The sequence below is a fragment of the Hyperolius riggenbachi genome, chromosome 2 (assembly GCF_040937935.1).
Source record: "Hyperolius riggenbachi isolate aHypRig1 chromosome 2, aHypRig1.pri, whole genome shotgun sequence".
In the NCBI taxonomy this organism is placed as follows: domain Eukaryota; kingdom Metazoa; phylum Chordata; class Amphibia; order Anura; family Hyperoliidae; genus Hyperolius; species Hyperolius riggenbachi.
The window spans coordinates 473,085,910-473,111,096 of NC_090647.1; the positions used below are offsets into that span (position 1 = coordinate 473,085,910).

At 46.6% G+C, this 25,187-nt stretch overlaps 1 long non-coding RNA gene across 4 annotated transcripts in view; it reads left to right on the forward strand.

Annotated features, from left to right (window-relative positions):
- The window catches only part of LOC137547058 (uncharacterized), a 62,787-nt gene that overhangs the window by 30,180 nt on the left and 7,420 nt on the right, over positions 1-25,187 (forward strand). For 3 of the 4 annotated variants that reach the window (XR_011026450.1, XR_011026452.1, XR_011026451.1), the window contains one exon: positions 12,074-12,180. This is a non-coding gene — a long non-coding RNA (uncharacterized lncRNA). Of the gene's footprint in view, positions 1-6,531; positions 6,613-12,073; positions 12,181-25,187 lie in introns of those variants that run through there. The other variant, XR_011026453.1, reaches the window with a different exon arrangement.

The window sequence follows — 25,187 nt, forward strand, 5'->3', positions numbered from 1 at the left end:
TAAAAATGCATGTTTGAAAATGCACCAAAAACGCATATGCATTTTTTAATATACATTTTTTGATGCAGCCCATTGACTTCCATTAGCGGCAAAAATGCTGCGTTTTCTGCAACGCTAGCTTTTCTGTTATGTGTGTTCCTAGCCTTCGAGACAGAGGATCAATCAGGGCAGCTAGGCAACATTTAGGCTGCTTACACACTAAGACGTTACAGGCGCACGTTAGTGCGCCTGTAACGCTCCCCCAACGCACAGCAATGTAACACAAGTGGGCTGTTCACACAGCCCATGTTGCGTTACATGTAACGCTGCACGTTCTCCGGAAAGTGCAGCATGCTACGGCGTTACAGCGGCTATAGCCGCGTTAGACTGTTTGCACATGTGCAGTGGGGCACGGAGAGGAGGCGGGGAGAGCCAGCTACAGTAGCCGCGCACATGGCTACTGAATATTCACTGCACTGGCGGCCGCTGATTGGCCGGCGGGACCACGTGATGCGGAGTGTCTCGCTCCGCATCACGTGGTCCCGCTGGCCAATCAGCGCCACTCTGGGAGACATTATAGGAATCGAGCCGCCTAACGCGGCTCACTCTACCGTCCTCACTTGCAGCACCATACGTTGTGTTAGGTGCACGTTATGCGACCTTAACGTAGCACCTAACGCAACGTCTTGGTGTGCAAGTAGCCTTAAAGCGGACCTGAATTCATAACGTCATCTCTGCTCTAAAATATACGCAACAGCATAATAATCTTTAAACCAAGAAAATGTCTTTGTTATATCCGATACAAATCTTAAAATAAATCTGCACTGTTTCTCCTTCCTAATTCAAGGAAGCAGACATATTGTTAACAGCCTGTGCTTTTAAATGAGCTTATCTGCCATCTCTGCTGTGGCAGTCATGTGACACAGGGAGAGATCAAATTACAACTTGTGATTAGACACAAATGAAGGGGAATTAAACTCTCTAAATACATACAGGGTACATTTCTCTATGTTTTCCTTCTGTTCTGTGCAAGAGTTCAGGTCCACTTATGGCAGCCTCCATATGCCTCATGTTACAGTTGTTCTTAACGTGATCCTTAAGTTAAAAAAAAAATGACTTTTACTCACCTGAGGCCTCCAATAGCCCCCTGCAGCTGTACGGTGCCCTCGCCGTGTCCCTCCGATCCTCCTGTCCCCGCCGGCAGCCATTTCCGGTTTCGGCGACAGCCGCCGACAGGCTGGGAACGCGAGTGATTCTTGGCGTTCCCAGCCACAATATCGCCCTTTATGCTGCTATAGCATATAGCAGCATAGAGGGCGATATTGTGTCGGCGTCTGTCGCCGAAACCGGAAGTGGCTGCCGGCGGGGACAGGAGGATCAGAGGGACACGGCGAGGGCACCGTACAGCTGCAGGGGGCTATTGGAAGCCCCAGGTGAGTAAGTCATTTTTTAATTTTTTTTTTTACTTAAGGGTCAAAGTAGATTATTTCCGACAGCGCCAATCTGTTTTCTGATCGATTTTGTATAAAAGTGATTAGAAAATCAATCAGAAAAATGATCGGAAATCAGATTGGACCTGTCGGAAATAATCGATTTGACCGTGAAAATTGTGAAAAAAAAATAAAGGCTAGTTTACACCTAGGGTGTTTTGCGCCTTATTTTTTTTTTTTTTTTTTAGTGCCAGCGATTTTCGAAATAGCCCTACAAGCGCTTGTGCAATAAATCCCTATAGGATAGTTTATATCAGCGCGTTTTGTTGGCTTTCCGCTCAGCAAAGCGATGCATATACCATTGTTAGGAAGATTTTGTTACAATGGAAGCTATAGGAAAAACGCAAAACGCTCACAAAATTGGTGGCAATTGCGTTCGCGGTTTCATGAATAAATGCATTGTATTTATTCATTTCTGGATGGGAATCATCCTGATTCAAAACTCCTTGTTTTTACTCATGGCTAACACGGTACAACACTCTACTGCTTCATTTCTGGATGAAAGAGTTCACTTCCTGACCGATGTCAGGAAGTGGAAAAACAGAACCTCTCTGCAAAAGTGCTTTGTACAGAATCGTAGCGCGCAGTGGAGCGCTGGGAGGGTTGGAAAAAACCGTGCAAAAAATAAAAAATCATTGGCGTCAGCAATTTTGATTGCAGATGTGAACAAAGCCTCAGGGCTCGTCTCCACTAGTGCGACGCCGCACTGAGCGGGTGGGCGGGATCGCAGGCGAATCCCATGAGCCGTGCCATGCACGGCTATGGGATTCCCAGCCTCTGCGGCGAATTCTGCGGGGAGTTCCGGGCAAATCGATCCCGCAAGCGATTTTGCCACGGCCCCGTCATCCCCTATGGCAGTTTCCCCGTGCGAATCATGTGTGGGGAAACTTTGCAGAATCGCCGCCGAAACCGACCTAGAGGAAACGGGCCCTTAGTGTTTTTAAAATAATTGGATATTATCCATTTTCATGGTTGCACCAGGTTTATATACGATGAGTTTAACACAATATGCATTTATAGACTATACATATTTCATGTCACATGTCTGTTGATTGATGACTACAATCTTTTTGTGTAATATATGTGCTCACTATAATCTGCCAGATGTTTCTCTGGAAGGATCATCTAACAGACAACCTAGGTAGGTGCCTGGGATCTAATGGGTGCCAGGGGGCTCAACTGACCAATCTCCTATTAAATTTCCTACCTTGCCCAGGGCTACATTTCATCTTAATGCATGAGGGTACATTTCCACTAGATGCATGCAATTTGCAAGTCCTTTTTCGGACACATGACTGTTCTTTAAAAATTCATGCACTTTAGGCATTGTAAAATGTGTACAAGATCGCAGATGCAGTGCACAGCTTTGAGAACAGTTTAGAAGCAGCAGTGCTTATGGATGGATTACAATGAAATGTGGCCATAAGCAAGGTAGTAGTTTTGCCCCCCCTCATGGTCCTCTTGGTAACCTGAAATGAGAGGGTCAAAGTGGCAGTAGGGCTCCCTGACATACAGTAGGCCCCAGGCACCTGCCTATGTTGCCATGTGGATGATCCTGCTCTGGCAGTGTTGTTTGGAAATACTATCATTTCTGTAGTGAATTTAAAAGGCACACTGTGCACATCACATATGATTAATTGGGGAAATGCACACATATTGTCATGGGCAAAAACGTGTAGCGTAGCGTGCATAATAGTGTTGTCCGGATCATGAACGATTCGGATCTTTGATCCGAATCTATTTTGTGAGTCGAATCATCCGAATCATCAAAATGAGTGATTCGGATCGCAAAAGGGGCGGGCCAGGAGCGACACGCCCCCTCTCAGCAGCGGGGTCCTGGAAGCAGAGCTGAGATGGATCGCTCTGTTGGAGGGGAGGCAGCCTTGCTGCAGGGACAGGTAGATGAGAGGGGACATGGGTGCCACTGCCAGATATGTGTAGAGCACCCATACTGGCTGAAATGTGCTGCTCATTATAGGCTGTCTGTTCCGTAGTTGTGCAGTGAACACATTGGAAACTTTTGGCTCAGCTCAGTAACTTTGCAGGCACTGTGATTGCAGGGCAATTATATGATCCTCCTGCACTCGGCACAGCTGCACTTATCTTTGGGGAATGCTTTCTTTCAGTGTGTGACGTTTCCATTCAAGGTATACAGATGAACATGTAGGTGAAATATATGTAAAGCATATGACTGCAGCATGTGGGTATTGTGTGCAAGCAGTGGCTAAGGAGCTGTGGGCCCCGATGCAAGTTTTACAATGGGGCCCCCCATGCACTCTATACATAGCAATTGAAACGGCGCACTAAAAGCTGCCAATGGCAACTACAATGTCAGAGGTGCAAGAAGGGGATAGAGAATAGTTTAATGATTACCACTATTCAAAGTATATATATATATAAATGATTATTATGAGCACAGGACCAATATAGAGCTAATACTGTAGTTGAGGGAGGGCCATTCGGGGCCCCTCTGGCCCAAGGGCCCCGATGCGGTCGCTACCGCTGCACTCCCTATTGCTACGCCCCTGTGTGCAAGCAAACATTTCTGCTCTCTGCTCGTCCCTCCTCCCTTCTCTGTCCACTCCCTGCCCTTTGTGCATCTTCTCCCCTTCTCTGCGTGTCCTCCCCCCTCCCCTTCTCCTGTCCTGCTAGTCATTTCACCCCCGAATGCTTCCCTTGTAAAATGATCCGAGATTCGGATCAAAGATCCGGATCTTTTCAATGATCCGATTCGAATCATCCGGATCATTGAAAAGAACCGAACTTCCCATCTCTAGTGCATAAAGCCTAACGTCAGCAGGGAAAGGCCCACCAGGAGGGGCGGGGAGACTGCACTCCTCCCCCTCATCTTTCTACAGGGCCGCATCGCAGCTTATAGGCACTGCACTGTATGTAGGTGTGACTCAGGGACCGTCCCCGCCCTGCCCACTATCATCCACCGCTGCCCGCCCTTCAGTGCCAACAGGGAGGGGCCTGATCCTGGATCGTCCCGCCCATTTATATGTAATTTCTGCCGACAAGTAGTAATCTAGGCGGCACGGCAGGGTACTGTTCTGTTTAATGGATGCCCCGCCCCCTTACTTAATTGCAGCAGCATCCACATCTTTCTCCCCTGCAGCTGCATTTATCCGAGTTGCTAGATGAGAGGATCGAGCTGAGAATCGTGGCTCGAGCTAATCTCTGCCCCGTCAGTCAAAGCGCGGGACCCGGACCCGCCCCCCAACATTCCAATCTCCGCTCCGAAGGTTCTAAGCCACGCCTCCACCAACGTAAGAAGGGAGCGAGAGTCGAGGTTCGCTCTTTAGACTCTCCCTATAAGCATGCTGTACATATCACACATGGTTAATCGAAGAAAGGCACAGATTAAAATGGGCAAAAACCTGTATTGTGTACATAAAACCTAACATTCTAGCCGGCGAAGGGCCACCAGGCGGGGCGGGGAGACTACGCTCCTCCCCCTCATCCTTCTATATGGCCGCATCGCAGCTTATAGGCACTGCACCGTATGTAGATGTGAATCAGGGACCGCCCCTGCCTGCTATCATCCACAGCTGCCCGCCCTTCGGCGCCGACAGGGAGTGGCCTGATCCTGGATCGTCCCGCCCATTTATGTGTAACAAGTGGCTACTAAGGGACAGGCAAGGGTACTGTTCTGTTCAATGGCTGCCCCGCCCCTGTACTTACTTGCTGCACCGCACACGTCTTCCTCCTCTGCAGCTGCATCCGTTTTTGAAGAAGAGGAGTGTATCGATGCTCGAGCTAAGCTCCGCCTCTAACTGTCAGTCAAAGCTCGGGTCCAGGCTCCGCCTTAATGGGCTAAGCAACGCCCCCGCAGACGTAAGAAGGAAGCAGAGCGTGAGTCTGGGCTCGCTCCCTATATATACAGCATGTATATTATAATATAGTAGTATAGTGTGCTGTCCTGAACTGTGCAGAATGGCCATAGAGGAGGGGGAAGCAGCTGCTGTTGTGCTGCATCCGCCCTTGCCCCGCCCACTTTTGCAGCCAAGTGTACAGCAGTTCCTATGAGTGTGGAATGGGGTAAGTCACATAGTGTGTGTGTGTGAATGTTTTTTTTTTGTGTGAGAATGATGGAAGAGAGGAGATAAGGAGACGGGCAAATTGTGGAGAGAGTGTTGAGGGGAGAGAGGTGAAAGAGACACAATTATGTGAAGGTGAAAGCGGTAAAACGGCAAAGAGCATAATATAGAAAAGTTAAACAGAACCTGAGTGGCATATGTGTGTATTTATACTGACCTGAGGCGTCCTCCAGCCCCATGAGAAGGGTGGGCTCCCTGTCAAGCCGCTCCATTGCCTTGTAATCCCCTCCGGTAATCTGGCTGGCCGCGCTCTCCTGTGCACCCCATCGCAGTCCCGCAGCCGGGAGCAGCCTGTGCAGTAGTAGGCCCAGAATGCTCCTGGGCTGGGAACGTGGCGAGGGAGTGTGCGGCTGCGCATGCCCAGAAGCACACAACTGGCCAGATTACCAAAGGGCATATAGCAGGAGGACAGCGAGGGGGCCCACGCCCCTCATGGGGCTGGAGGAAGTCCCAGATAAGTGACAATTCACAGAACAATGTTGTGTAGACACCTCTCTAGCCTTGAGGCTAGCGATGTGTTCTGTTGCCATGGAGAGGGGGCAGAAGGAACGATGATCAGTGGACAACAGAACGGTTCCAATGGTTGGCGGGGCCTGTAAAAAAAAGCATTGCGCAACAGTCAGGCGCAACCACCGGTGGCTATTAAGAATCCGACTGGACAGATATTTAACAGTGCCCGAGCAATATCAATTAGTGGCCATTATGCATGCATAATGATCAGTGGCTGAAACGATTATCCACATGTGTGCATGTAGCTTAGGAATGTACAGTAGAAGGGAGGGAGATGGCCCACAGTTTAAAAACAAACAAAAAAAAGGATAAAGTTTCTGCTGAATTATCAGCATGCTACGCTGCGACTTGTAGTTCCACAGAGCCATGTTCCTCTCTGTGTGTTATTAGGGAGGGGGTTGTAGCTGTTTGGGCAAATAACTTTAATAAACCGATCCTTTTCTCGATCAGAAACAGATGAACGGACATGACCGGAATAATCGACCGATTCCCATCGATCGGACTAGAAGTTGCATTGTGTTCCCAGCATTAAGGTGCCCATCAGTGATTGTACAAACTTACCAAATCTATTTAGTAGAAAGGTAGACTGAGTTAGTATTGAATGGAAGTTTCAGATTCCTCGTATTACACAGAAGTGGTAAGATTGTACAATCAAGATTGTACTATTAATGGACACCTGTAAAGGATACCCGAGGTGAGAGGGAGATGGAGGCTGCCATATTTATTTCCTTGTAAACCATGCCAGTTGCTTGGCAGCCCTGTTGATCTTCTGGCATAAGTAGTGTCAAAACCCTGGAACAAGCAGATGGCTAATCCAGTAAAACCTGAGTCAGCCGAGTCAGAGTACCTGATATGCTGCATGCTTGTTCAGGGTTTATGGCGAAAAGTATTAGACACAGGATCAGCAGGGCTGCTAGGCAACTGGTATTGTTTAAAAGGAAATAAATATGGCAGCCTCAATATCCCTCTCACCTTGGATTCCCTTTAAGGTGGCCACTAACAATACAATTTGCTGAACGATTGTTTACAAACAAATATTCGTATGAACATTCAGAAATGGTCTTTGGGACCACTAATGGACAAAAATCTCCTAACCGATCAGATTGATGGGATCGAGCCGAAAATCGCATTAATTTAATAAATCTGATTGGTTAGGAGATTTTTGGCTATTTGTGGTCCCAAACGATCATTTTCGATTGTTCATACAAAGAATTGTTCGTAAATGATCTGTTGGCAAAGCGTATTGTTAGTGGCAACCTTTAAGCCTGGTACACACTTTCAATTATGATTGGCCAATCACGGACCAATTTTACCACTTTTACGTAGGATGAGGGTTTATCTACACAAAGTACTCATAATATTCAATATCTGTTGATTCTTATACTACATGGAGATGGTAAAATAGGTCAGTGATTGGCCAATCATAATTGAGTGTGTACCAGGCTTAAGATCTGCATGGGGGAGTCTGAAGACTTTTACCATAGAAGGTATTGAGTAGGTTGTGGCTCATATCAGAGGAAGGGATATAATTAAACAGTTAGGGGGGGGGGGGGGGGGTATTGGACCTTCCACATGTACTAGAAAACATAAGGGAATGAATAGAGAATGGTATCTGTCATTCTTGTCATGATTGGCCAATCACTGACCAATATTACCACCTCCATGTAGGATGAGGGCTAACAGCATACTATGAACAGATTGTGTAAGTAAATCCTTATACTACATGGAGATGGTAAAATTGGTCAGTGATTGGCCAATCATAATTGAAAGTGTGTACCATGCTTAAAGGGAACCTGAGATCCGTAGGAAAAAACAAAATCATACATACCTGGGGCTTCTTCCTCCGCCTTCTTGATCTTCCGTAAGGGGTCCCGGTATCTTGGCCAGTCAGGGCTTACTGCGGCCCGGCCCCACCGCGCACCCGTTCTGCGAGCTTTCTGCACCTGCGCAGTACTACAACTCTCCTGGCTGCGGGAGCGAGTCGGGGGAGCGCGCGCAGTAATACAGCACATGAGCTGACTGGCCCAAGATACCAGGACCCCTTCCGGAAGATTGAGGATGCAGAGGACGGCGCCGAGGGAGCGATCAGGCCGAAGGAGGATGCCCCAGGTATGTATGAACATTTTTTTTTTTACCATTCATCTCTAGTACACTTTAAGCGTTTAAAAACATAATTGGATTGTATCCATTTTCGTGGTTGCCCCACATTTATATACAATTAGTACCACAAAATATGCATTTTTGGACTAAACATATTTAATATGACTATTTATTTAGGCATATTAAACATAGTCTATTAAACATATTTAATAGACTATTTAATATGTCTATTGATTACAATCTTTTTATGCAATACACATGGTCATTGTAATCTACATGATGTTGTGAGGGACCTCTGAGCAGCCTCATCTAACAGGAAACCTAGGTGGGTGCCTGGGACCTAATGGGTGCCGGGGGCCCAACTGCAACTTTTCCTGACCACTCTCCTACCAGTTACTACCTTGCCTAGGGCTCCATTTCATCTTAATCCATGACTAGAAGCATGCGATTTGTAAGTCTTTTTTCAGACACATCACAGTTTTCTCCCCAGAATTTTTTTCCAGCCGGGTGGCATGAAATAGTAGCCGGGTGGCATAAAAAAGTAGCCGGGTGGGGCGAGTTGAAAATGCAGGGCAACTGTGCTTACAGCATAGGAGGAGGTGAGCCGATTACAGCCGGGTGGTCACCAAATCTAGCCGGGTGGAGCACCCGGCTAAAAGAGCCTGGGGAGAACACTGCATCACTGTTCCTGTGGGCTTCATGCACTTTATGCATTGCACAATGTGTACAAGATCGCAGATGCAGTGCACAGCTTTAATAACAATTTAGCAGCGGCAGAGCTCGAAGATGGATGAAACAGTCCCTAGGCAAGGTAGTAGTTTTGCGCCCCCCCCCATGGTGCTGTTGGTCATTTCAAATGAGAGATGGGTCAGAGAAAATGGCAATTGGGCCCCTAACACCCATTGGGCCCTAGGTGCCAAGCTAGGGTGCCATGTGGGTGAGCCTTTGCAGTACTGTTTGAAACTGCACAATAAAATTGTTTCTCTAGTGAGTTTCTAAAGCACACTGTTATAATCACATATGATTCATTGGAGAAATGCACAAATTATAATGGGCAAGAACGTGTATAGTGTGCATAAAGCCCAATATTCAATCCGGGGAGGGGCCAGGAAGACTGCTCCTCCCCCTCCTTCTACATGGCCACATGTGAGCTTATAGGCACCGCACTGTAGGTGTGACTCAGTGACCACGCTGGCTTCCCACTATAAGACAAACTAAAAAAAGGTTAAAGTAACTTATTAATATTATTATAGCACCAACATCTTACACAGTGCTGTACAGTATGTATGTGTGTGTGTATATGTGTATATATATATATATATATATATATATATATATATATATATATATATATATATATATATATATATATATATATATATATATATATGTATATATATATTTTGTTACTAACTGTCCCTTGTCATATGTCTATATCATGTAGTCGTGTATGTATTGTAGTCTAGGGCGAATTTAGGGGTGAGCCAATTAACTTATCTGTATGTTTTTGGGATGTGGGAGGAAACCGGAGTACCCAGAGAAATTTCCTGAACAATCGTTTACAAACAATTATTTGTATAAACGAAAGGAAATGATCCTTCGGGACCACTCGTGAACAAAAATCTCCTAACCAATCTGATCGGATTGATGGGATTTACCCAAAAAATCAGATTACATTGGTTAGGAGATTTTCGTCTGTTAGTGGCCCCAAATGATCATTCCCATTCGTTCATACGAATAATCATCCCCCAAATTGTACCGTTAGTGGCCACCTTAACACTAACCACTCCTCTGTCTGCCTAACACTAACCTCTCCTCTCCCTAATACTAACCACTCCTCCCCCCTGCCTAACACTAACCTCCCCTCTCCCATGCCCAACACTAACCTCTCCCTAAGTAACCACTCCTCTGTCTGCCCAACACTAACCACTCCTCTCCCCTGCCTAACGATAACCTCTCCTCTCCCATGCCTAACATTCTTCCCTGTGTAACACTAACCTCTCCTCTCCCATGCCTAACATTCTTCCCTGTGTAACACTAACCTCTCCTCTCCCATGCCTAACATTCTTCCCTGTGTAACACTAACCTCTCCTCTCCCATGCCTAACATTCTTCCCTGTGTAACACTAACCTCCCCTCTCCCATGCCTAACACTAACCACTCCCTAACACTAATCTTTCCTCTCCTCTGCCTAACACTAACCTCTTCTCCACAAGCCTAACACTAACCTCTCCCTAACACTAACCTCCCCTTTTCTATGCCCAACATTAAACACCCCTCTCCTCCCCTATGCCTAATTCTAACCTCTCCCTAACACTTACCTCCCCTCTCCTCTGCCTAACACTAACCTCTCCTCTGCCCTGGCTCAACACACACCATACAATCTTGATTGTTCAATCTTACCACTTCCATGTAGTATAAGAGCTTATCCAATCAATCATTCAAGGTATTTTCAATCTGATGGCCCTTATACTACATAGATTTGGTAAATCTGTACAACCAAGATTGTATGGTGTGTGTTGAGCTTAACACTAATCTCTCCTCTCCCTAATACTAACGTCTCCTCTCCCCTGCCTAACATTCTTCCTTGTGTAACACTAACCTCACCTTTCCCATGCCGAACACTAACCTCTCCTATGCCTAACACTAACCTCCCCTCTCCTCTGCCTGACACTAACCTCTCCTCCCCTATGCCTAATACTAACCTTTTCTGATTCTAACACTAACGTCTCCTCTCCCCGCCTAACATTCTCCTCTGTGTAACACTAACCTCTCCTTTCCCATGTCGATCATCAACCTCCCCTCTCCTCTGCCTAACACTAATCTCTCCTCCCCATGCCTTATACTAACCTCTCCCTAACACTAACCTTTCCTCTCCTCTGCCTAACATTAACCTCTCCTTCCCTATGCCTTATACTAACCTCTCCTTCCCTATGCCTTATACTAACCTCTCCCTAACACTAACCCTCCCCTCTCCTCTGCCTAACGTTAATCTCTTCTCCCCTGTGCCTAACACTAACATCTCCTCTCCCCGCCTAACATTCTCCTCTGTGTAACACTACACTAACCTCACCTTTCCCATGCCGAACATTAACCTTCCCTCTCCTCTGCTTAACACTATCCTCTCCTCCACATGCCTTATACTAACCTCTCCCTAACACTAACCTCCCCTCTACTCTGCCTAACACTAACCTCCCCTCTCCTATACCTAAGAAAATTCCCCCCCCCCCCCCCCCCCCCCTCTGAACACTAAGGGCCTGAACCCACTAACGCAGTTGTGTCCGCTTTTCAGTTACACAACAATGTTAAAGATGCTGAAAAGCGGACAGAAGCGGACACAACCGCATTAGTGGGCTCAGGCTTTAAGGCCTCTTTCACAGTGCGACGTTAAAGTCGCACGTTAAAACAACATTTAGCGAAGAATAACTCACTGCAATGAAAAATCAATGCCCTGTTCACAGTGCACACGTTGCGTGGGTGTCTAACGCTGCTTATTAATTGGAAGTACTGCATGCAGTGCGTTATACACGTTATTAGCTGCGTTAGACTGTTTGCACATGCTCAGTAATGACTTGGAAGCATACTTTTCATTGCCTGTATACTCTACTGTTGCGTCGATAACGGGACATTAAGTTGTGTTGCGACTTTTTGGGGGCATTGCATTATAATTTGCGTTGCGACTTAAACGTCGCAACAAAACGCAACATCCTACTTCTAAAGAAGCCTAATGGGGTGGTTGTCTGTTACTGAAGTCTGTGATGGGGGTTTGGTCTTTTACTGGGACATTTATGTTATTTGTGAGAGATGCCTACTTAGTTATTATGTGGAGAATATGCTGCACATGGTCCCTTATTTATGTCATTTTACAACTGACGTTTTGCCTTCATTCCTATAGATGGTGCTGCAGTTCAGACCCCAGGCAAACCCCTCCACGTCCCCAGGGTGCAGTTTTAGTGCTTGCCATGGGCGCCATTTTTCTCTACATACACCACTGGCTCTAGGGTAAGTTATGGAAACAGAGATAGGGTAGGTTAGGCAGCAAACGGGTGAGTTGAGGAATATAAAGTGAGAGGGATATGTGGGCTGCCATATTTATTTCCTTTTAAACAATACACATTGCCTGGCTGTCCTGCTGATCTTCTGTCTCTAAGGCCAGGGTCACACTGATTTGAATCGCATGCGTTTTAGAAAACGCACAGAGTGATAGTCTATGGGCTACACAGAAAACACATTGCTATGCGTTTTTAGATGCGTTTTTAAAACGCTCAATAAGTTCATTCTTTTTGGCACACTATGGGCCTGATTCCCAAAGCGGTGATAACCAAGTTATCACGCCTAAAAGACTTTAGGCGTGATAACCTTTGCACTGCTGAGTTAGCACCGCTTTGTGCTGGTGATCGCGCGCAAAGTCCAGCGCGCGCAATTCCGCATGCAGCGCCCATAGGGTTTAATGGGCACATCGGGCGCACATCGTGCTGTGCGCTGCGCGCAACTTCGCGCGAGTTTCTTCTTATCACACCTAAACTGAGTTTAGGCGTGATAAAGGGCTTTTTACTGGCGGGCAAACAGTTTGCACCGCTTTGTGAATCAGGCCCTATATGTAGTTCGCATGCAATCTGCATGCAATGCTTTCCGATGGTGAAAAAAAAGCATGTGTTTTGCATTTATTTTTACTAGTTTCCTAGAATTATTATTAAAAAAAATGGAAAAAGGAAAATGAAAAAAGGCAAATGCAGGAAAAACGGCCGCATGGACACGTGTGACCTTAGCCTAATACTTTAAAGAGACTCAGAGATGAAAAAACAAATAAGAATCGATACTTCCCCGGGGCTTCCTTCAGCTCTATAAACACGCAAGTCCCTCGCCGTCCTCCCGTGGTCTCCCGTTCAGCCGCAATCAGCCCCGGTAACAGGCTCAGTCGTGTCTGTCCGGGTCTACTGCGCATGCGCTGAAGACCCAGACTAATCCCGACTGGCAGACTGCGGTAGGTAAGCGAGGGACATTAGGCTGGAAAAAGCCCTGGGTAAGTATTCCCCCTCCCCCCCCGGTGACGGAGGTTGGGACGGACTAAGCGAACAGATTTCTGTTAGGGGGACCCCCTACAGGGAATGCCACTATGTAGTTTACGACCCTGTATGTCACATGTGCCTTCTCTCCTGTAAGGCTACGTTCACATCATGAAACGCTGATGGCCGTGCGTTCGGAACGCAACGAGTACAAATATACGCCATCTGCGTTTCTATGCGTTGCTTGGCTGATCCCATTCACTGAAGTGAATGGGTCAGCCTCGCGGTTTATGAAAAAATGCATGCAGCATGCGTTCCCAGACCGCACTGGTCCGGAACGCATACAGTGTGAACATTAGACAGTGCAGTCTATGCACTGTCTGATGTGCGTGTCGGCCTCCCGCACGCGTTGCCGATATCCGGACAGCAACGCGTGCAGTGTGAACGGGGCCTAATGCAGCCACACTGTCTGTCCCTCACTATTTTCCCTCACCACCAATATGTCACTATGTCCCCTCAACTGCAGCCTGCCCCACACCTTGTACATGTAGCAAGAACCCTGTAACCCCACATAGTGCAGCCACTGCCCCCCAACTCAGTAGGCCTAAATTATAGCATATCGCAGTGTCCTGCAGCCACTACCTATTTCTGTACAGAGAAGTGAGAATGCTGCTTGTGCAGCTATATAGCCAATTCTGTCTTGCACCCAACAGCATTATTTATATAAGGAAAGGGCACTGGGGTTCTTAAAAAATGCCAGATCGATTTTTTTTTTTTTATTATGGATCAGGAGTCCACTTGTTCTCATAGATTTTGTTTTATTAAATGCATTAAATATAGAATGTATGTTAAATCTTTTCAAAACCTCAAACAGTGAAGGCTTAGCTTCAGGTGAGGAAATAAAGGGAGCCAAAGAATGTCTAGTGAAATGTATATCTTCCTGATAAAAGGCTGAGGTGACTACTGAATGACACAGGAGTTGATGCATACCTGTTTGGTCACTGCAGGCTATGCTATAGCAGCTCTCTGTGTCCCCCATGCTGCTTCCTATCACAACACCAACTCGTGTATGTGGGTGTGAAGCCACGCTTACTTTCTGCCTTGCTGCACTTGGATCGAACAGAAGCAGCTGAGGGGACATTGAGCTTTGCTCAGCATACTCAGTGTATTTTTTTTTCTTTAAAAAGATTCTGAATCATTGTCACTTACAGCAAAGCAGCCTGCGCTACACACAGTGTATTTCCACTAACAAATAAAAGTACCCTCTCTGCCCTCCCATCCACAGGCTTCTTTGAGGCCTATGCGTGGGGGCGGGGCTTGGAATCGAACATCCATTGCACAGGCCCGGATTGTTTTGGGAGAAGCGAATCTCCCCCGGGACAGTCCGCGCCTGGTCTATGCTAGGGGTACACGGGGCCACATATAAACATATAAGCATACAAAAGAGTGATCACTCACTGTAAGTGCGCGGGAAAAGTCACCTGTAAGTTGTGGGAGGGGCCAAGAATCATTCATGCAGCGGGCGGCACATGTGGGGTGTGGGAGGAGCCTGGATTTCCCTCTGTGTGACGTGCTGTAGTATGTGACATCAGTGCGGGATGGAGGCAGCAGAGACGCTATGGCGGAGGGCTCTGGCCTCTCTGTCACTGGAGCTGCACGGAGCAGGAGCTGCTGATCAGAGCCGTGCGGAGCTCGAGCAGAGAGGAGCGCCTGGTCAGTGTCTGCGAGGCTGCTGGATTTCCAGCAGGTATGTCGCGCTCAGCTGCCCGTGACATTGCTGATCGGTGCCGCCAGGCAGGCTGCCGCTGTCACACGTGCCCAGTGTTGTGACGGCTGGATGGGGCGTCCCAGCTCGTTCCCATAGCACGCTGATAGGGCCTGTTTCCACTACACGCAGAATGGATGCAGAAAAACTGACTCCAATGAATGCCTATGGGAAAATCTGCATCAGAAAAATTGCGTTTAGTGGAAACAAGCTCATAGACATTCATTGGAGTCAGTTTTTCTGCATCCAATCTGCGTGTAGTGGAAACAGGCCCTTAGGGAATGTCCTTCGGGAAAGTGTCAGTGAAGGTGCTCATCAGCAGTAATGCTAAGTACACACCATACAATTTTCTGACCGATTTACTGACAGAATATTTCCAACAGGTCCAATCTGATTTTTTTAATCGATTTTTACATAGAAGTAAACGGGAAATAGATCGAACCTATTGGAAATAATCAATCTGACAGTAAATCTGTCAGAAAATTGTATCATGTGTACCTAGCATAAGATTTGGCAAACCATCGATCAGTCAGATTGGATAATGCCAATCGACAACAAATGATCAATGTATTAATCTGTTCCATTTGAAATTATCGGATTGGTCCCTTTTTTATTCCATTTATGGGCCTGATCATTTCCTTTCGATCACAATTATCAGATGGGAAGGTAGTTTGCTAAAATTGTATCATTATTGGGCACCTTTAAGCTTTTCTATACAAATGTAAAACACTTATAACCATACATTTGTCATGCTGGGGATACACGATGAGATTTTTCAGTAGATTTTCTGTCCGATCTTATTTTTGATCGATTTTCTTATAAATTTCCAACCACTTCTATGAGAAATCGATCAGAAAAACGATCAAAAATAAGATCGACATGTCGGAAATTATCTATCAAACCATCTATCTGCTGAAAAAATGTATGGTGTATCCCAGCATCAACTTTCTCAGCAGATTTGGTCAGTCTCTGCCAGAATAATCTTAGTTCTTGTTTAGTAAGCTGTTGATGGATTGCCTTTTGTTTTTACATTACAAATTTGTGATTCTCTCTTGCACCCAGTACCGATCCAATATCACACCAAGAAATCAACAGGACAGCCAGGCAACTGGTATTGTTTAACTGGAAATAAATGTGGCAGCCACCATATCCCTCTCAACTCAGGGACACTTTAACATAAAAAAAGGGTCACTATCAATTTAAAGAATGGGAATACAGTTAAAAGGGAACCTGAGATGAGAAGCGTAAGCGCAGAATGCTCCCAGCAGGAGTAGCACGACGGCTGCACATGCACGACGAAAGGGCGACTCCACCAGGCTTTCGGGCTGAATTGCGGGGGACCGCAGTCACCCGGAGAGGCGACGAGGGAAGAGCCGCTTTAAAGAGGACCTCCACACAAAAAAGAGAAATCCGTCAGCGCTGTTGAAATAGAAAGTTATGTTTACCTCCGAAGTCTTGTCCTACGAAGCCACCGCCCCTCCCCCTACATCACTCCACTTTTGTCGCTTGGCCCCGCCTCCCCTCTCTCCTCCGAGAAAACACGCCTGGCAATTTAATGCAGTAAATAGCTTGGCGTATTTCTCGGAGGAGAGACAGGAGGCGGGGCTAAGCGGCGGAAATGTAGTGATGCAAGGACTTCAGGGCAGCTTTGTGGGACAAGACTCCGGAGGTAAATATAACTTTTCATTACAGCAGCACTGACGGATTTTTCTGTTTTGTATGGAGGTCCTCTTTAAGGGACTAAGGAAGCCCAAATAAGTATGGTACCTGAGATGCTTCTCGTCTCAGGTACACTTTAAGGATCTCATGAACACTTTTTTTATTTTTTTAAATAGAGAATCGTGTAAGGTCTGTTCATTTGTTATGTAAGAGGGACAATGAGGCAGAAAGTACAGATGGATTTGGTTCCAGAAGAGGAACTATTACGCCAACAAAGGGATAGTTTGGAGCAGTGTTGTAGCTATGGTCTCCAGTACTAACTACATATTGAACCCAAGCACTCTACACATGATTGATATAGAGCACAAAAATATGCCAAAACCAGCCACAGTGTCAGAGAGGAGTACAGCTACATACACATGCTAGGTTAAAGGGGTTCTGTGAATAGTACAACAATACAAAAACAGACACTTACTTGGGGCTTGTATCGGCCCCCTGTAGCTGACATGTCCCGCGCAATCCTCCTCCGATCCTCCAATCCCCGCCACCGGGACCGATCAATTATTCGTCTAACAAGACGAATAGTGCGCGCTCCCGCTCGCGACTCCGGGTGCTTACTGCGCAGGCGCAGTACAAGGTTTTCTCGTACTGTGCCTGCGCAGTAGGCGCCCGGTGACATGTGCGGGAGCGAGCATGCGTGCGGCCATAGCCACACTGCCGCAGTCTCCCTAGAGGGATAATCAGACCGGGTTTGGTGGTGAGGAACTGAGGAGGACGGCGCATGGCATGACAGCTACAGGGGGCCGATACAAGCCCCAGGTAAGTGTCTGTTTTTGTTTCTTTTTAGTATCCACAGAACTCCTTTAAAGGACAACTGAAGTGAGAAGAATATGGAAACTGTCATATTTATTTCCTTTTAAACAATATCAGTTGCCTGGCAGACCTGCTGGTCTATTTGGCTGCAGTAGTGTCTGAATCACACCAGAAACAAGCATGCAGTTAAACCAGTCAGTTGTGACAATGTCAGAAACACCTGATCTGCTGCATGCTTGTTCAGGGTTTATGGCTAAAAGTATTAGAGGTAGAGGATCAGCAGCATAGCCAGGCAACCGGTATTATTTAAAGGACTTACGAGCCCAAATACGTTAAAAAAGAGAAGTACCTTGATCACCTTTAAATGCACGGAGGACGCCATCCGCGCCCTCCGTGCAGTTCCGCCGGGTCCCCGCAGTGTGATAGCCCCCCGTGCCGCTCCCAACCCCACAGACGGGGTCGGGCTCTCTTTCCTCGCCTAATATGGCCGCCGGAGCTGGCCGTGGCTGCGCAGACTGCATACACGTTAGTGCGGGTGCGCAGCTCTAGGGCCTCCCCCCACGATCCACGCTACTGTGCGGAGGGCGCAGTTGGCATCCTCCGTGCATTTAAAAGTGATAAGGTACTTTTTTTTTTTAACTTATTTGGGCTAGTAAGTCCTTTAAAGGGAACACCTGAAGTGAAAGGACACCTGTAGTGAGAAGGATATGTGGGATGCCATATTTATTTACTTTTAAACAATACACATTGCCTGTCTGTCCTGCTGATCTTCTGTCTCTCCTGCTGATCTTCTGTCTCTAAGGCCAGGGTCACAAAACGCACATAGTGGTACTTAGTCTATGGGCTACATAAAAACCGCATTGCTATGCGTTTTTAGATGCGTTTTTGAAACGCTTAATAAGTTCATTATTTGTACACACTATATGTGGATCGCATGCAATCTGCATGCAATGCTTTCCGATGGTGAAAAAAAGCATGTGTTTTGTATTTATTTTTACTAGTTACTAGTTTCCTAGAATGATTATTAAAAAAAATGGAAACGCATAAAGATGCACATGGAAAAAGGCAAATGCAGGAAAAACGGCCGCATGGACATGTGTGACCTTAGCCTAATACTTTAAAGAGAGAGATGAAACTCAGAGATGAAAAAACAAATAAGAATCGATACTTCCCCTGGGCTTCCTCCAGCCCTATAAACACGCACGTCCCTCGCCGTCCTCCCGCGGTCTCCCGTTCAGCCGCAATCAGCCCCGGTAACAGGCTCAGTCGTGTCTGTCTGGGTCTACTGCGTATGCGCTGAAGACCCAGACGAATCCCGACTCAGCCTGGTATAGGAGCTGTTCGCAGCTGAACGGCAGACTGCGGGAGGACGGCGAGGGTCTCGCATGTTTATTGGGGAGCAAAGCCCTGGGTAAGTATCCGACCCCCCCCCCCCCCCCCGTGACGGAGGTTGGGAGGGACTAAGCTAACAGATTTCTGTTAGGGGGACCCCCTACAGGGAATGCCACTGTGTAGTTTACGACCCCGTATGTCACATGTGCCTTCTCTCCTGTAAGGCTACATTCACATCATGAAACGCGGATGGCCGTGCGTTCGGAACGCAACGCGTACAAGCACACGCCATATGCGTTTCTATGCTTTGCGTGGCTGATCCCATTCACTGAAGTGAATGGGTCAGCCTCGCGTTTTATGAAAAAATGCGTGCAGCATGCATTCCCGGACCGCACTGGTCCGGAACGCATACAGTGTGAACATCAGACAGTGCAGTCTATGCACTGTCTGATGTGCGTGTCGGCCTCCTGCATGCGTTGCCGATATCCGGGCGGCAACACGTGCAGTGTGAACGGGGCCTAATGCAGCCACACTGTCTGTTCCTCACTATTTTCCCTCATCCCCAATATGTCACTATGTCCCCTCAACTGCAGCCTGCCCCACACCTTGTACATGTAGCAAGAACCCTGTAACCCCACATAGTGCAGCCACTGCCCCCCAACTCAGTAGGCCTAAACTATAGCATATCGCAGTGTCCTGCAGTCACTACCTATTTCTGTACAGAGAAGTGAGAATGCTGCTTGTGCAGCTATGCAGCCAATTCTGTCTTGCACCCAACAGCATCATTTGCATAAAGAAAGGGCACTGGAGTTCTCAAGAAATGGCAGATCTATTTTTTTTTATTATTACTATGGATTAGGAGTCCACTTGTTCTCATAGATTTTGTTTTATTAAATGCAGTATTTATATTGAATGTATGTTAAATCTTTTCAAAACCTCAAACAGTGAAGGCTTAGCTTCAGGTGAGGAAATAAAGGGTGCCAAAGAATGTCTAGTGAAATGTATATCTTCCTGATAAAAGGCTGAGGTGACTACTGAATAACACAGGAGTTGATGCATACCTGCTTGGTCACTGCAGTTTATGCAATAGCAGCTTTCTGTGTCGCCCATGCTGCTTCCTATCACAACACCAACTCGTGTATGTGGGTAAAGCCACTCCTACTTTCTGCCTTGCTGCACTTGGATCGGACAGAAGCAGCTGAGGGGACATTGAGCTTTGTTTGCATACTCGCTGCACGCAGTGTCTTTCCACTAGCAAATAAAAGTACCCTCCCTGCCCTCCCGTCCACGGGCTTCTCTGAGGCCTATGCGTGGGGGCGGGGCTTATAGATGGGGCTTGGAATCGACCATCCACTGCACCGGCCCGGATTGTTTTGGGAGAGGCAAATCTCCCCCGGGGACAGTCCACGCCTGGTCTATGCTAGGGGAACACGGGCCACATAGAAACATATAAGCATAAAAAAGTGTGATAACTCACTGTAAGTGGGCGGACGAAGTCACCTATAAGCTGTGGGAGGGGCCAAGAATCATTCATGCAGCGGGCGGCACATGTGGGGTGTGGGAGGAGCCTGGATTTCCCTCTGTGTGACGTGTTGTAGTATGCAGGGCTGTGAAGTCGGTACAAAAATCTTCAGACTCCGACTCTTCAGTTTATGAAATCACGACTCCAACTCCGGGTACCCAAAATGACTCCGACTCCTTAGTCTAATACTTAACAGGGCTGTGGATTTTGTACAAAAATTATCAGACTTCCGACTCCTCAGTTTATGTAACCACAATTCCGACTCCGGGTGCTCAAAAATTGCCCCGACTCCTCAACTCCGACTCCACAGCCCTGGTAGTATGTGACATCACTGCGGGATGGAGGCAGAAGAGAAGCTATGGTGGAGGGCTCCGGCCTCTCTGTCACTAGAGCTGCACAGAGCAGGAGCTGCTGATCAGAGCCGTGCGGAGCTCGAGCAGAGAGGAGCGCCCGGTCAGTGTCTGCGAGGCTGCTGGATTTCCGGCGGGGATGTCACGCTCAGCTGCCCGTGACATTGCTGAGCGGTGCCACCAGGCAGGCTGCTGCTGTCACACGTGCCCAGTGTTGTGACAGCTGGATGAGGCGTCCCAGCTCCTTCTCATAGCACGCTAATAGGGAATGTCCTTCGGGAAAGTGTCAGTGAAGGTTCCCATCAGCAATAATGCTAAGTACACACCATACAATTTTCTGATAGATTAACTGTCAGATTATTTCCAACAGGTCCAATCGGATTTTCAGTCGATTTTTACATAGAAGTAAACAGAAAATAGATATGACCTGTTGGAAATAATCGATCTGACAGTAAACCTGTCAGAAAATTGTATCATGTGTACCTAGCATAAGATTTGGCAAACCATCGATCAGTCAGATTGGATAATGCCAGTCGACAACAAATGATCAATGTATTAATCTGTTCCATTTGAAATTATCGGATTGGTCCCTTTTTTATTCCATTTATGGGCCTGATCATTTCCTTTCGATCACAATTATCAGATCGGAAGGTAGTTTGCTAAAATTGTATCATTATTGGGCACCTTTAAGCTTTTCTATACAAATGTAAAACACTTATAACCATACATTTGTCATGCTGGGGATACACGATGAGATTTTTCAGTCGATTTCCTGTCCGATCTTATTTCTGATCGATTTTCTTATACATTTCCATCCACTTCTATGAGAAATCGATCAGAAAAATGATCAAAAAAAAGATCGGACATGTCGGAAATTATCTATCAAACCAGCTATCTGCTGAAAAAATGTATGATGTATCCCCGCATCAACTTTCTCAGCAGATTTGGTCAGTCTCTGCCAGAATAATCTTAGTTCTTGTTTAGTAAGCTGTTGATGGATTGCCTTTTGTTTTTACATTACATATTGTTATTCTCTCTTGCACCCAGTACCGATCCAATATCACACCAAGAAATCAGCAGGACAGCCAGGCAACTGGTATTGTTTAACTGGAAATAAATGTGGCAGCCACCATATCCCTCAACTCAGGGACACTTTAACATAAAAAAGGGTCACTATCATGGGTGTCCGCAGAAAGTTTTCCAGAGGGGGGGGGGGGCAAAAAGGACGGGGAGGAAGAAGTGGGGCGGCGCTAGCAGTGCCGAAAATCTGAGTTGGCGTTGAAAAATGGGGCTACGTCATGGGTGTGGTCATGGACCAGAATGTGGGTGTGGTCGCGGGTGGAGACAAGTTTACGTGAACTTAGCAATGGGTGGGACATTAGATTAGGACAGTGGTGGCGAACCTTTTGAAGGCCGAGTGCCCAAACTGCAACCCAAAGGTCACTTAACTCGCAAATTGCCAACAGCACTAAATCACAAAGTGCCAACAGCAATTTAAGCTAAATACAAAAGTTTGATGATTCAGCTTTTTCCATAGTCTCACAGTTAGCAATCACGTGACCCCCATCAAGACAAATTCAGCAATCATGAGACCCCCAACAAGACAAATTCAGCAATCATGAGGCCCCCAACAAGACTAATTCAGCAATCTCGAGGCCCCCAACAAATCATTAGGCCCCTAACAAGACAAATTCAGTAACCATGAGGCCCCCAACAAGACAAATTCAGTAGTCATGAGGCACATAAATGGACAGCATTTCACATAAATAGGCAGAATGCCCCCTTAATATGGTAGACACCTCTCACCTGGCAGCAGTTCCCCAAAATACACTCAATCTGACAACAGTGGTTCCCCAAAAATAGGTAGCCCCAAGTCTATAGGTGTCCCCAGAATAGGTGGCCAGCGGTATAGATGTCCCCACAACAGATAGCCAGGGGTAGAGATGTCCCCAGAACAGGTAGCCAGGGGTATATGTCCCCAGTATATGTAGCCAGGGGTATATGTGCCCAGTATATGTAGCCAGGGGTATATGTACCCAGTATATGTAGTCAGGGGTATCTGTGCCCAGTATATGTAGTCAGGGGTATATGTAGCCAGAGGTACAGATGACCCCAGTATATGTAGTCAGGGTTATATGTGCCCAGTATATGTAGTCAGGGGTATATGTGCCCAGTATATGTAGTCAGGGGTATATGTGCCCAGTATATGTAGTCAGGGGTATATGTGCCCAGTATATGTAGGCAGGGGTATAGATGACCCCAGTATATGTAGTCAGGGGTATAGATGACCCCAGTATATGCAGTCAGGGGTATATGTCCCCAGTATATGTAAGCCAGAGGTATAGATGACCCCAGTATATGTAGTCAGGGTTATATGTGCCCAGTATATGTAGGCAGGTGTATATGTGCCCAGTATATGTAGGCAGGGGTATATGTGCCCAGTATATGTAGGCAGGGGTATATGTCCCCAGTATATGTAGGCAGGTGTATAGATGTCAATTAATAAACACTGCGCCACAGTTCAAAATATCATGTAATGAGTTCACCAGTGCCTGGGGTCGCTACAGAAAGTCCAGTTCAGGATAATTAGTATACAAAATTACTGCTGCGCTCTCCAGACCTGTGCCGTCTCCTAGTGAATATACTAGCTTTGTCCTCCAACCTGCAATGAAAAGCTTCACATAGGGTAGTAACGTTCTACATATAAAATAAGTCTCTTCACTTTAACACTCAGGGCCCACCAAGTGAAACTTCCCCTTCCGTGTTCAGTGATATCACTCAGTGCTCAATACGTGCCACTCCCACAGCGATATATGCCAAACCGCTCACCAGATGTTGCCCACCTCAGATTGCAGGTGGAAACTTCGCTTTGGCCCACTGCCAGTCAATGCCTCAACACCTTGTCACTGGAAATCTTCTTTTAATCCAATAAAAGCATCTCCATAAAAAACACATAAAAATAACATAGCGTAATACTGTCAGCATCAATCTCCGGGCGCTTCAACAATTGCACTTACGCGTCCCGGTGTTGTATCAGCATGTAACAATATCCTCTGGCAATGCCCATTCACTTGTGTGCGGGGTGGACGTCCGCGATGATACCGCTCCTGATCCTCCCTTTGGCCGCAGGGTGTACGTCGCTCGTCCGTGCTCTTACTCCCGACCGGCCGGTCAGCTCACTTCCTCGTGTACGTGTCGATGTCCGCTGTTAGCTCCGCCCTACCTAGGTGTATAGATGACCCCAGTATGTCTATCTTAAACATAGAAGATTGCATACAACAGCAGGAGCAAGCGCGTACATTTGAAATCGGCGCCGGTAGACTTGGGCGCAGGATACAGCGTTATATAGCTGATCCTGCTTCTGCACAAGTCCGGGCCGATTTAATTACTATTCCCCCTCCAGGCCGACATGGATAGTAGGGAAATGAAATAATTCGGCTTCCAGCGATTGCTGGAGGCCGAATTATTATGTTTTTAAGCAACTTCGGCTCTGTCTTCTGACGGAGCCGACGTTACTCACTGAGCACTTCAATAGGAATGATTCCTATTGAAGTCTATGGAGGCGCCGGCTGCGCCCAAATCTAGCAGCGCTGAAAAGCACTGCTCCGGGAGCAAGCATTTTTAAAGTGTGGTAACAGCAAAGGCTCATAACTGTTATTAATAATTTATCATGTTACTGATATTGCCTTTTTGTAGTACTTTCATGTTCCTTGACTGGCTGCCATCAACCTGACCATAATCATTGCGAGTGTTAAAAAGTACTGAATTGCAATTGCAGTAGTTAAAGGGGAACTGAAGAGAGAGGTATATGGAGGCTGTCATGTTTATTTCCTTTTAATCAATACCAGTTGCCTGGCAGCCCTGCTGGTCTATTTCTCTGCAGTAGTATCTGATTAAAACCAGAAACAAGCATGCAGCTAGTCTTGTCAGATCAGACTTATAAGTCTGAACCACTGAAACATCTGATCTGCTGCATGCTTGTTCAGGGGCTATGGCTAATAGTATTAGAGGCAGAGGATCACCAGGGCTGACAGGCAACTGGTATGGTCTAAAAGGAAATAAACATGACAGCCTCCATATACCTCTCTCTTCAGTTCCCCTTTAAGTGCTTTTGCTAGCGATTTTTTGCTGAATTTTTTTGAGCGATTTCCGGCACTTGTAGGGCTTGTTCCCATTATAAGCGATTTTGCTTATTTTTAAGCGCTGGCAATTAGAAAAATCGCCTTAAAATCGCTTGTGCAATGTTAGCTTATGTGAGTGTTCTCACATAAGCGATGAACTTTCTATCCTATCACAAATGCGGCTCCTGCACCATTTCCAGAGCGTTTGCAATTCAATGGAAAGTATAGCAAAATCACCAGGCACTTGCAAAGCAATTTGCTGAACGCTTTAATGAATAAATACATTGTATTTATTAATTTCCAGATCAAAGATTGACGTCAGGACGTGAACAAGACATCGCTACACAAAAGCGCTTAGAAAAGCGAAAATCGCTCTGAAAGTGGTTAGAAAAGTGCTAACAAAATCACTCACAAAATCGCTCAGCAATTGCGCTGGCAATT